The sequence below is a fragment of the Nomascus leucogenys genome, chromosome 11 (assembly GCF_006542625.1).
Source record: "Nomascus leucogenys isolate Asia chromosome 11, Asia_NLE_v1, whole genome shotgun sequence".
In the NCBI taxonomy this organism is placed as follows: Eukaryota; Metazoa; Chordata; class Mammalia; order Primates; family Hylobatidae; genus Nomascus; species Nomascus leucogenys.
The window spans coordinates 108035794-108046523 of record NC_044391.1 but is presented as its reverse complement, the minus strand read 5'-3'; the positions used below and the strand labels follow the sequence as shown (position 1 = coordinate 108046523).

At 43.9% G+C, this 10730-nt stretch overlaps 1 pseudogene; it reads left to right on the top strand.

Annotated features, from left to right (window-relative positions):
• Positions 1-4617: 4617 nt before the first annotated feature.
• LOC100598509 lies at positions 4618-5498 on the top strand (annotated as a pseudogene).
• Positions 5499-10730: the final 5232 nt, after the last annotated feature.

Below are 10730 nucleotides of genomic sequence, written 5' to 3'. Positions count from 1 at the left end.
TGAACATTTCCTGAGCATCTGAGACAGATGAGTGGGCAAGCAAGGGTGCTCCTGGTAAAATTCCAGGAGGGGAGCCATTGTGGAGCAGCCTCCACTGAGGTTCTCTCTCATCAGTTGGGACCCTCTGACCTGTAAGTAAGAGGCAGAGGCTGGGGCATTACTTTGGAGATGATCCTGTCCTCCCTAGTCTATGCGTGTGACGCTTCTCCTCCCATTTTCTCTGGGGTCCCTGCCTTGACAGGTTGGTTTTGGTTTTTTTGAGGAGTACGGATACCCACTTTCCCTCTGGACAGTATCTCAGTTGTGGGCCCTCCACCCACACCTTCCTGCTATGGTCTGAATGTTGTATCCCCCCAAAATTCATACAATGAATTCCAAACCCCCAAGATGATGGTATTAGGAGGTGGGGCGTTTGGGGGAGGTGATTACGTTATGAGGGCAGAGCCCTCACAAATTGAACTAGCGCCCTTATAAAAGAGAACCGGGCCAGGCATGGTGGCTCACACCTGTGATCCCAGCATTTTGGGAGATTGAGATGGGCAGATCACCTGAGGTCAGGAGTTCAAGACTAGCCTGGTCAACATGGTGAAACTTCATCTCTACTAAAAATACAAAAAACTAGCTGGACGTGGTAGCACTCGCCTGTAGTCCCAGGTACTCGGGAGGCTGAGGCAGGAGAATTGTTTGAACCCGGAAGGCAGAGGTTGCAGTGAGCCAAGATCACGCCACTGCACTCCAGCCTGGGCAAACAGAGCAAGACTCTCTCTCAAAAATAAGTAAATAAATAAACAAATATTAAAAAGTAAAATAAAAGAGACTCCAGAGAGCTAGCTAGCCCCTTCCAACATATGAAGCTGCAGCTAGAAGGTACCACTTATGACCAGGAGACTGAGCCTTCTCTAAACACCAAGTCTGCCATCATTTTAATGTTGGACTTACCAGCCTCTAAAACCATAAGCGATAAACTCCTATTGTTTACAAGCCACCTGATTTATGGTGTTTTTGTTATAGCAGCCCAAACAGACTAACACATCCCTCTTCCCTCCCCCAACCCTTGACTGCAACCTTAGCCAACATATAATATTTTTAGGTAATGCATTGCTCAGTCATCATTTCAGACATCTTACGGATTAATACACATAATTTTCATTTACAACAATCCACCTGCAAATAATATGTTCATAACACTCTTGAATTGGAGGTGATGTTTCATGAGGAAAAAGAAAAAAGACAATAAGCAGTTGAAAATTTCCTCCCAAATCTTTCTTCCCCACCCACTACGGATGTTCACCAAGTTCCTTAAATAAACCTCACAGCTCTCCTCTTCATGTCACGTCTCCTCTTCAGTACATGTTGTCTAATATGAGGATAGGTTCAGGGGCCTAAAAGAACTGTGGTTTGCCTGTGCCCACCATGTTGGCTTTCAGTGCTGCCAGCCTTATGGATGATTATATATATATATATATATATATATATATATGTTCACAGCTAGTCTACTAAGTCTGTAGAACTCAAGTTTAAAAGTAGAAAGAAAATAGCAGCATGTTCAGCCCCCTTGCCGTGTGATGCCCTGTGCCACTATGGAACTCTGCAGACTCCCCACTTGCATGAAAGCTCTCACCAGATACAGTCCATTGACCTTGGACTTCTCAGCCTCCATAACTATAAGAAATGACTTCCTTTTCTTTATTAAAAGAGAGAGAGAGAGAATAACAGCATCTCTAATTTAAGCACACAGGGATGGCTCCTGCTGATTGCTGTGAGGCAGACCTGCACAGATGGGCTGATAAAGCAGAGTGGGGGCAGAGAAGAAGAGTGCTAGAATGCAGGGGCTGGAAACTAGAAACAGGTCTCATGAAAGGATCACAGCCATAAGACTGGAAGGATGGCTGGCCCCACAGCCCCAAGTACAGCAAGAAGTGACTTGCTGGCTCCAGAAACCTCAGAGTAGAACACGGGCATGGCGAGATCAGGATAGGTCAGAGAAATAGACATACACGTATCATGTGGCCACATGAGTAGTTAGGCTGCCCTTCACCCAATTATCTTCTGTGTCCAACCCCATCCTAAGTCCCTGGGAAGATACGAGGAGAAACCAAGACTCTGTTCCCAAATCGTGTATGTTTTAGCAAAATATCTCAGTTCGTAATAATAATTTTCATGTATTGAACTCATAAGCTATGCCCAGGAGACCAGATACACTGATAATGGCAGGGAATACAAGAGCTCGGGGACTCTGAGAAAGCAAAGATGCTTGTAATAAATTCTCTCAAAAAGATTCAGGAAATTGGCTTCTCTTGGGAGACTGCTATCAGAACCAAAGTAGAAATTGCCTTCTGTGTATTAATGATCTAAGGATGACAGTTAGGACTATTCATAGGAATAGTCAATGTTTTGTGCAAGAGGTTACATGGGTCAATGAAACTTCTTTGCAGTTAATTTCTTTGAGTGGAGGAGGATCAGTATTTGCTGCCTGTTGGTGATCTGTCATGAGCCTGCATCTGTAAGGTCTCGTGTTTTTAATAGTGTTTTTTCTGATGTTACAGTTAACATTTGCTTTAGAAAATTCAGAAAAGTCAGACAAAGTTAAAGAAGCAAGGGGGAAAAATTGTCAGCCCATCAACCACAAACAGAATTAACCATTTGGCCTATTTTCTTCCTGGGCATTTTTCTGCAACTTTCTATAGTTAAAATTATAATGAACATACAGTGATATCTGGCTTTTCTCCCCCATTTAAATATGTCATAAGCATTTCCTATGTGTGTTTAACAATAAATGTAGTCATTCAGTGTAGCCCTTATTTCATGCAAAGCAAGCATTCTTCAGCAAATTATTAGTGGTTTATTGTACTAATGGTTGGCTATACGAGAGACAGTTTAGTGGTTGAGAGAAGTCTCAAGTCAGGTTTGAATCCTGACTCATCTACCTCCTAGCTTGGTGACTTTGGACAAATTACTTAACTTCTCTGACTCTGTTTCCTTAACTATAAAGTAAGGATAATAGTATCTGCCCCATAAAGTTATTTTAATTAATAAATGGGCCAGGCATGGTGGTTCATACCTGTAATCCCACCACTTTGGGAGGCTGAGACAGACGGATCATCTGAGGTCAGGAGTTCAAGACCAGCCTGGCCAGCATGGTGAAACCCTGTCTCTACTAAAAAATACAAAAATTAGCCAGGCATGGTGGTGGGCACCTGTAATCCCAGCTACTCAGGAGGCTGAGGCAGGGACAATTGCTTGAACCTGGGAGGTGGAGGTTGCAGTGAGCTGAGATCACGCCATTGCACTCTAGCCTGGGCAACAGAGAGAGACTCTGTCTCAAAAAAATAAATTAATTAATAACAACAAAAGTGCTTAAAGCAATACCTGGCACAGTAAGCACAGAATAAGCAGTAGCTATTAACAATATGTGAATGCGTCGTAAATTATTCAACCATTCCCCTGCAGCTGAAAATTGTTTTTGGTCATGCCTGTAATCTCAGCACTTGGGGAGGAGAGGTGGGTGGATCCTGAGGTCAAGAGTTCGAGACCAACCTGGCCAACATAGTGAAACCTTGTCTCTACTAAAAATACAAAAAAATTAGCCAGGCATGATGGTGGGCGCCTGTATCACAACAAGCTAATTTTTGGTGTTTTTTGTAGAGAAGGGGTTTCAACATGCTGCCCAAGCTGGTCTCGAATTTCTGATCTCAAGTCATCTGCCCGCTTCACCCTCCCAAAGTACTGGGATTACAGGCATGGGCCATGGCACCCAGCCAGTGAAGCTGAATTCTTTTTTTTTTTTTTTTTTAAACGGAGTCTCGCTCTGTCGCTCAGGTTGGAGTGCAGTGGTGCGATCCTGGCTCACTGCAACCTCCGCCTCCTAGATTCAAGTGATTCTCTTGCCTCAGCCTCCTGAGTAGCTGGGATTACAGGCACCCACCACCACACCCAGCTAATTTTTGTATTTTAGTAGAGACAGGGTTTCACCATGTGGGCCAGGCTGGTCTTGAACTCCTGACCTCAGGTGATCCGCCCGCCTCAGCCTCCCAAAGTGCTGGATTACAGGCATGAGCCACGGCACCTGGCCAGTGATGCTGAATTCTTAACCAAAATATTTGACTAATTACGGCAAGTGATGGCCAAGGATTACCCCATCACTGACTGTGTTTTACTCACACGTGTTTTCTATATCTCTCCCCAAGGAGAGCCAATATTTTATGAGAGAGGCCACATAACACACAGTGCACCAGTTTAGGAGACAGCAGGCCTGCATTCCACATTAAACTCTCACAACCAGCCTGCAGACCTCAGCCAAGGCACTTGCCTTTTCTTGTTCTCTGTTTACTACTTTATGAAATAAGGGCAGTTGGACAAAATAAGTTGTTTTCAAGCCTGGCTGAACTTTGGAGTCACCTGCTGAAATTGTTTATAGTATAAATCCTCATTCTCCTCCCCCAGATTTAATGGTTCTGGGGTCAGACGCTGGGTATCTATAATTGTTAACAAATCTCCCAGGTAATGCTGATGAGCTGCAGGGTTTACAGACAAGTCAACTGGTTACCTCTAAGGCTCTTTCTAGCTTCTCACGAAGAAATTCCTCCAAAGGGAAAAAGCCACCAACCATGCCCGAACATGTTCGTGCTCCATCACCAAGGGAGCCTCCTCTGCTGGTGCTGCCCTGAGTGAGGAACCCTTTGCCAAGGGACTGTGGGCTTTAGACAGCAGAGGCGTGGCTGCAGTCTCAGCCACATTCTCATTGATTATCATCACCGGTAGTTAATTGAGCACAAATAGCTGGGCAATAACCTTTGGAAAAAGCCACAGTTCTTATCATTAAGATATTTCCTGCTCTTCCAATTGTAGGTGCTTCAGGAACCGTGGCTTAAAGTGCAGACACGGCCAAGTCCAAGAACCACACCACACACAACCAGTCCCAAAAATGGCACAGCAATGGTATCAAGAAAGCCTGATAACAAAGATACGAATCTCTTAAGGGGGTTGACCCCAAGTTCCTGAGAAACATGCGCTTTGCCAAGGAGCACAACAAGAAGAGCTTAAAGAAGATGCAGGCCAACAGTGCCAAGGCCATGAGTGCATGTGCCGAGGCTATCAAGGCCCTTGTAAAGCCCAAGGAGGTTAAGCCCAAGATCTCAAAGGGTGTCAGCCGCAAGTTCATTCGACTTGCCTGCATTGCCCACCCCAAGCTTGGGAAGCGTGCTCATGCCCGCATTGCCAAGGGGCTCAGGCTGTGCCAGCCAAAGGCCAAAGCCAAGGACGAAACCAAGGTCCAGGCTGCAGCTCCAGCTTCAGTTCCAGCTCAGGCTCCCAAAGGTGCTCAGGCCCCTACAAAGGCTTCAGAGTCGATATCTCTGTCTGCCAACATGAGGACAGAAGGACTGGTGCAACCGCCCCCCTCCCCCCACCCCCGCCGGCTGCCATCTGCATGGGGCTGGGGTCCTCCTGTGCTATTTGCACAAATAAACCTGAGGCAGGAAAAAAAAGTTATTTCCTAAAGTTTAAACACCTCCCTATGAAACTACATTAATTTTCTAGTCCCTCTTTGTACAGGGCTCAAGGTAAAACATTTGACAGCTCCCTGCTAGAAACCTGAATGCACATGGTTATTGATTCTGTTTCTTGAAGGAAAAGAAAAAAGAGGAAAAAAAAAAATCCCTGAGTGTACAGCCTCAGTATCCTCCTGGCAGGAGCTGATGGAGGAGGTGGTGATTTGGATTAACCTATAACCAGCTCTGCTAAGGTCTAAGTGTTTGGACAATAACATGTGCATCTGGGAAGCACCGAAATGGTTCAGTGCAGGAAATAGCCCCTGAACAGTGCAGCCTTATCCATGACAGTCTTACTTGATGATATCATAAAGCACTCAACTGTCCAGTTCAATTACTAAGCAGGCAGTCTATAATAAGAGCCTGCACTTCTCTAACCAGACAGGCTCAGACAAGGCCATGATGTGAAGGCCCCAGAACTTCATCCAGGAGTCAGGGACTCCAGCTCAGACCCATTGAGGTGGAAGATTTGTGTGTGTTTGTGACAGTGTGGGGGAATGTAAGCAAGGCACTTGTATCAACCATATATATGATTATATTCAAAGGGTTGGATCCAATCTGCTTGGGGTCCCAACCCATCAGCTGGGCTGTAATTCTACAGACCAGGTTCCTCTGGGAGGCTTTTTGCAAACTTACAGGAAGGATGGTTATTAGGAAACTCATTTTCTTCCCCAGAATACATGCAGAGGTCTGAAGTCCACATTCAGAGTGGACTATTGAAGAGGTATTTTATTGCAGAATCTGGGACTTCTCTGGTGGTTGGGTTAAGCTGAAAGGGATACAGTGCACCTGCTTGATTCATCTACTCACTTTAATATGCATTACACATTCAGAGGACTTGCAAGGTGCATTCCTATACATTTTTCGATTAATCCTTATTTTACTGATAAATCAACTGAGGTCTGGAAAGTACAATAACTTGCCGAAGATCACCTCGCTAATAAGCGGCGGCAGTTGGACTAGAGCCCAAATCTTCTGACTCTGTTGTAAATGCTAATAAGGGGCCAGAGGGTAGCCCAGAAAAATGTATAAAGAACAAAAGACTTGAGAAAAAGCAGAAATTTCAGTGGCTTGTCCTTCATAATAAGGCCCCTGAGAGGAATCAGGACCTGCTCATTATTTTCTGACTTTTCATACTGCTCCGGGATCATTAGCTTGGGTTTTCAGCCTGTCTTTTCGAAGTGCCAAGAAAAATGTGTAAAGTGATAAGTGGAGATTATAGAGAATGGCGAGAAGTCTGGTGGGATATTGCTGTTGTTGCTGGGGAGAAGAAGGAACACACTCATTTGAGATGACTTTGTGTGAATCTAGACTTATGATAACACATTTCCTTCACCCCAGTGGTTTTGACATAGAGAGTTGAGGTAGTTTTACTGCTTCAAATATCTCACAAGCTAGAAGAAATTGTAATTTCCATTGGTTACTGAGGTGAAATAGAGCGTGGTTGAGATTTGTATCTGGATATTCCAGAATGATCTAAGAGATAATAATGACTTCCTCAAATTACTGAAGCAGGAGCTAAAATGGTTATGATATTTAATCCTCATAAAGATCCTGGGAGGTGTGCATCATTAACCACATTTGGAAACGAGATTACTAAGGCTTAGGAAGTTTGATTAACTGGCCAAGGCTTGTAATTGCAAAGCTGGAAATTGAACTAGGATGTGTATGACTTCAAAGCTACTCTTTAACCAACAGGCTCATCTGTTTTTCTTTGGAGGCAAAGTGATGAGAGGATGACCTGACTGTCTCCTCACTGTCTCTACCACTAGGACTCGCTTCTTCATTGCTCTGAAAAGCCTCCTTCATCTGTCTCCGCCTTCAAGCCATCCTCTAAGGTCTGGTTCAATCCTAAGCACCTCCTAGAAGCCTGGCGTCCACATTGATCTCTTCCTTCTCTCAAGTCTTGTGGACACATGCAGAAATTCCTAGGACTGTACCTTTTGCTTTCTCATGTATTGGATGTATAGCTAAGTGGAATTTGGTTTTTGTTTTTTATTTTTTATTTTTATTTATTTATTTATTTATTTAGAGACAGAGTTTCCCTCTTGTTGCCCAGGCTAGAGTGCTTTGGTGTGATCTTGGCTCACCACAAACTCCGCCTCCCGGGTTCAAGCAATTCTCCTGCCTCAGCCTCCTGAGCAGCTGGGATTACAGGCATGCGACACCATGCACATCTAATTTTGTATTTTCAGTAGAGACGGAGTTTCAGTATGTTGGTCAGGCTGGTCTCGAACTCCCAACCTCAGGTGATCCACCCGCCTTGGCCTCCCAAAGTGCTGGGGTTACAAGCGTGAGCCACCACGCCTGGCCTGGAATTTGGTTTTTAATACCCTTTCGAATAAATACGCATTAGGTGTTTCATAGAAACACACTTTGTTTTACATAAATAAGTCCACAAATCAGGACAAAATTTTCTTTATCAGATTTAGAGTTGTAAATTAAATCAGATCGGAACCTTCCCTCCTCACTTAGCCACTCCCCAAATTTTGGCCCAGGACCACAGAGGTAGGGAGGGAAGGAAGTGTCTCACCTAACTCCATTCATGGCCAGGAAATAGGCTTGCTCCTCTTAGTTGACATTTCCATCTCTAATCCCCTCCAAGGTCTTTAATAAATTAAACTCCAAAACGGGCCAGGCACGGTGACTCACGTCTGTTATCCCAGCACTTTGGGAGATCAAGGCCGGCGGATCATGAGGTCAGGAGTTCGAGACCAGCCTGGCCAACATGGTGAAACCCCGTCTCTACTAAAAATACAAAAAAAAATTAGCCGAGCATGGTAGCAGGCACCTGTAATGCCAGCTACTCAGGAGGCTGAGGCAGGAGAATCACTTGAACCTGGGAGACGGAGGTTGCAGTGAGCCAAGATCGCACCGTTGCACTCCAGCCTGGGAAACAGAGTGAGACTCCATCGCAAAAAAAAAAAAAAAAACTCCAAAAAGGCCATGTCTCTGCAATGTGCCTCTCCATCGGCTGCTGACAGTTCATTCCTTAGGTAACCAATGAGACGGCAGCTAACTCAGTGCTGTGGTGGTGCTTCAGGAGTTCTTTGCGGCCAAGCAGAATGGAGTTTGCTTCCTGTCTTGCTTTTTACCAGCCAGATAGCTTTTAAAAAGGCCCTTAGCTTCTCTGAAACTGTGAAATGGAAGTACTGCATTCCTCGAAGGATCACAGCAAGGATCAGCAATAATGCTGGTGTGTGCAGTGGCAGGCTGTATATCAACTACATACACAAAAGGAGAAAGGTATTATAATTATTAGATGTGAAACCAATCCGAAGGAGGTGAACAACTAACTTTTTTTAACCCTCGGACCAATGCAGAAAACCCAGATGCCTATGGCCTGGCATAGGAAGCCTCCTCCTCCTCTTCTTCCTCTTTCTTTTTTGTTCCTCTTTCTTCCTTTAATCTCATTCAAAACAAAACACTTGCCTGGGCGCAGTGGCTCACGCCTATAATCCCAGAACTTTGGGAGGCTGAGGCAGGCAGATCACTTGAAGTCAGGAGTTCAAGACCAGCCTGGCCAACATGGTGAAACCCCGTCTCTACTAAATATACAAAAATTAGCCAGGCGTGGTGGCAGGCATCGATAGTCTCAGTTACTCCAGAGACTGAGGCAGGAGAATTGCTTGAACCGGGGAGATGGAGGTTACAGTGAGCTGAGATCGCACCGCTGCACTCCAGCCTGGGCAACAGAGCGAGACTCTGTCTCAAAAAAAAAAAATCTTTGTAACTGTGATTACCTACTTTATGAAACAAATATGTAGCAGTGAGAAAGTTAGCACTGCTTTTTAGCCTCTAAAAGATTTCCGCTCACATCTGAAAAAGAAGCAGTGTGGAGACAGCTTTCTCATGTTTAACCCAGAAATTCCAGGCCGTGGGCCAGATCAAAAAGCTCAGGACCACAGGAGGGTCTTATGTTAGTATTTCCTCTTTATCATGTGAGAAAAACCTAAGGTATTACTGGAAGACCTTACTACACTCTCAGAATGTCAAAGACAGTCTCATTTCCCTGATGAAGAAACAGACACGAGACTGACAGAAGCAAACCCTGGTCTCCAGGCGCTCAGATCTCTTTCTGCTACCTCCCAGCCATCAGTTTGAGGGCCTTACTGAGTAGCCCTTGTGCACTGAGTGTGTGCTTTATGGGGGTGGAAGGCAGAAGGGGACAATATCCCAGCCCTGCAGGAGTACACAGAATGGAAGAGTAAGAGGTACTCACAGACCGTCATCAGGAAATGGCTCAAGACCCTTTATGATCCAGACTCAGTAGGGCAGCTCAGGCTGTGAATTCATTCCGGAGGACAGAAGTGTATTTGCTCTGTCTACTTTATTCCCCAGAATAGGCCAGCTGAGGCAGTATTCATAAGTGTTAATACAATTAATGGACTCAGAGCCACAGTGGGTGGTGTTAAATCCCAGCTCATCCAAAGAACAGCTGAGCAATCTTTGATAAATTACTTACCATCTCTATGCTTCAGTTTTCCTATAGGTAAAGCATGGATAGTATTGTAAAAATGAAATGATATAATCCATGTAAAGTGCTTTAAAAAGGGCCAACATATAGTAAGTACTCAATAGGCTTAGCCATAATCATTGTACTAACCAATCACATTAGAAAAGAAATTAATATTTGATAAACATATACATATTTGATATGTCATAAAATAATATTTGAGGAAAAAATGAATGAATTGGAGTCAGAGAAGGAAGGGATTCTGCAGGCTGAAATTCTCAGGGTAGGTTTTTTAGCAGAGGCCAGATCTGAGCCTGGCATTTAAGGAGATGTAGGATCTAAGCAGGATGAAAGAAGAAGCGAAGAAAAAATGTTTTACTTTCAGAAGGTCTTTTACACATAGACTCATGTTTAAAGATGTTTATTAAAGTGTTATTTTATTAGTAAAATATTAAGAACTGCCTAAATAGCCACTGAGACCATTAAGTACAATTTGATGAATCCATAAATGAATTTCTTTGAATCCATTAAAAAATATTCAAACAATACTTAGTGACAAATATGCTGAGATTATAATACTAAATTACCCCAAAAAATCCCACATTATAGGCAGTATAATTTCAATTAAGTAAAAAAAAAAGTCCATTCGGATACAGTAAAGAAGAAAAGAAATACATATGCCAAAATACTAGAAGGAAAGAATATAAGTAACTTCGTTTCTTCTT